This window comes from Coregonus clupeaformis, unplaced genomic scaffold (assembly GCF_020615455.1).
Source record: "Coregonus clupeaformis isolate EN_2021a unplaced genomic scaffold, ASM2061545v1 scaf0877, whole genome shotgun sequence".
NCBI classification, from domain to species: Eukaryota; Metazoa; Chordata; class Actinopteri; order Salmoniformes; family Salmonidae; genus Coregonus; species Coregonus clupeaformis.
In genome coordinates, this window is record NW_025534331.1 from 117,501 (window position 1) to 120,000 (window position 2,500).

The window sequence follows — 2,500 nt, forward strand, 5'->3', positions numbered from 1 at the left end:
CAGAGCTACTGGAGCTGTATGGTATTTACAGAGCTACAGGAGCTGTATGGTATTTACAGAGCTACAGGAGCTGTATGGTATTTACAGAGCTACAGGAGCTGTATGGTATTTACAGAGCTGCAGGAGCTATATCTCATGTTGACAACACTAAGCTGGCTAAACACACTCATATTGTTTTGTCCTCTATTGGATGGGGGGCAGAGGCAGAATTCCCTGGCTGGTACGTCATGCCAGCCTGGTACTGCCCAGAGAGGGAGAGGAGGAGGAGGAGGCCCAGGCTCATTGGGGTAAGGAGAGGAGAAGGTAGAGACAGAGGACTTAAATATGAACAGATGTCTCCATCAGGGGTAAGGAGAGGAGAAGGTATAGACAGAGGACTTAAACATGAACAGATGTCTCCATCAGGGGTAAGGAGAGGAGAAGGTAGAGACAGAGGACTTAACCTCTTCAGGATCTGACCCTTTTTTCTCCATTTTCACCTAAAATGACATACCCAAATCTAACTGCCTGTAGCTCAGAACCTGAAGCAAGGATATGAATATTCTTGATACCATTTGAAAGGAAACACTTTGAAGTTTGTGGAAATGTGAAATTAATGTAGGAGAATATAATACATTAGATCTGGTAAAAGATAATACAAACAAAAAAACATGCGTTTTCTATGTATTGTTTTTTTCATCATCTTTGAAATGCAAGAGAAAGGCCACAATATAATATTGCACTTTAGGCACAATTAACATTTCCGCCACTAGATGGCAGCAGTGTGTGTGCAAGTTTCAGATTGATCCAGTGAAGCATTGCAATACTGGACTATTTTGTATCAAATCTGCCCAAATGTGCTGAATTGGTCAATTGATACATTTCCAAGTACATAACTATAGAGAACATACAAAAAATGATATGGTAATACAAAATGTAAGTTTACACACTCCCAGGAATGTCATACATGATGGATCATTAGCTTATACACTAACTTTCACACATCTAGATTGCCGGGCAGGGTGGGTGTGGAACCAGAGACAGCAGGGGTTCAAACCGTAGAACCCAGTTCCTACATTTGAATATAAAAATGGATTTTATCAAAAGAAAATATGCTACATTTTATCTCTGGGACCCTTAGGATGACAATTCAGAGCAAGATTACTAAATGTAAGTCCATTATTTACCTTCAGAGGTGAATGTATCACACCAGTTGCCGTGATACGTTTTTTGTTGTTGTGCACTCTCCTCAAACAATAGCATGGTATTTTGTTTCACTGTAATAGCTACTGTAAATTGGACAGTGCATTTAGATTAACAAGAATTTAAGCTTTCTGCCCATATAAGACATGTCTATGTCCTTGAAAGTTTGCTGTTACTTACAACAGTCATGCTAATCACAGTAGCTCACGTTAGCTCAACTGTCCCGTATACGGGTTAAACATGAACAGATGTCTCCATCAGTCACACACTGCAGCTTTGCATCCTGTTATTGTTGTGGCTGCTGTTGTTTCATCTTTGAGATGTTGCAGTTTCCCCCAATTTCAACTGTGTACTTTCCTAACCTCATTGGAATCGGAGCAAAGAGTATGCTGGAAAATGTTGAAAGAGTGTTATGGTAGGGTTATAATAAGACATTTGTATCTCACCTCCGTCTAGGTAAGGTTGTGTTGAAAGAGTCTTATGATAAGGTTATAGTATGGTTATGGCATGGTTATGATAAGGTTATGATAAGGTTATGTTAAGGTTATGATAAAGTTGTATATCACCTCTCCGTCTCTGGTTGAAAGACTGTTAGGATAAGAAGTCACATCTCACCTCTCCATCTCTAGTCCATGGTCGTCCGTTCTGGGGGTACTTGTTCTGGTTCAGCCTCTTCTTCTGTCCTCCATCTGCAAACTTACAGAGTAAGGGTTCTACAGGAGCTGAGAGAGAGAGAGAGAGAGAGAGAGAGAGAGAGAGAGAGAGAGAGAGAGAGAGAGAGAGAGAGAGAGAGAGAGAGAGAGAGAGAGAGAGAGAGAGAGAGAGAGAGAGAGAGAGAGAGAGAGAGAGAGAGAGAGAGAGAGAGAGAGAGAGAGAGAGAGAGAGAGAGAGAGAGAGATAAAGAGTGAAGAGCCAGTCATCCAGTGTACAATCTGAGAGGAAAGAAAGAGTTAGTTCCCCAGCTCCCTCTAAAACGTCAGTCAGCAATGGTTCTACCAACTGAAGTTGAAGCAGAATCTTGGGGGAACCCTCTAGAACACTGGCCATGGATTCTCCATCCACATTACCATCTGAAGTAGCAGAACCCTGTAGAACCCTGTAGACCCTTCTAGAACACTGGCCATGTGTTCTCCATCCACATTACCATCTGAAGTAGCAGAAACATGTAGAACCCTGTAGAACCCTGTATAACTCTGTACAATTCTGGCCATGGTTCTACAGGGGTCTACAGGGTCAGAGCAAAAACCAAGCCATGAGGTCGAAGGAATTGTGTTGAGGAACTTTCCAGAAGGACAACCATCTCTGCAGCACTCCATCA

The 2,500-nt window shown here is 42.0% G+C and overlaps 1 protein-coding gene across 1 annotated transcript in view; it reads right to left on the reverse strand.

Moving 5' to 3' along the window:
* Window positions 1-1,901, reverse strand: part of LOC121556730 (RNA-binding motif, single-stranded-interacting protein 3) — a 46,270-nt gene extending 44,369 nt beyond the window's left edge. The window contains exon 1 of the mRNA XM_041870616.1: window positions 1,798-1,901. The gene's annotated coding sequence lies outside the window, so the exon portion shown is untranslated. The remainder of the gene's footprint in view (window positions 1-1,797) is intronic.
* Window positions 1,902-2,500: the final 599 nt, after the last annotated feature.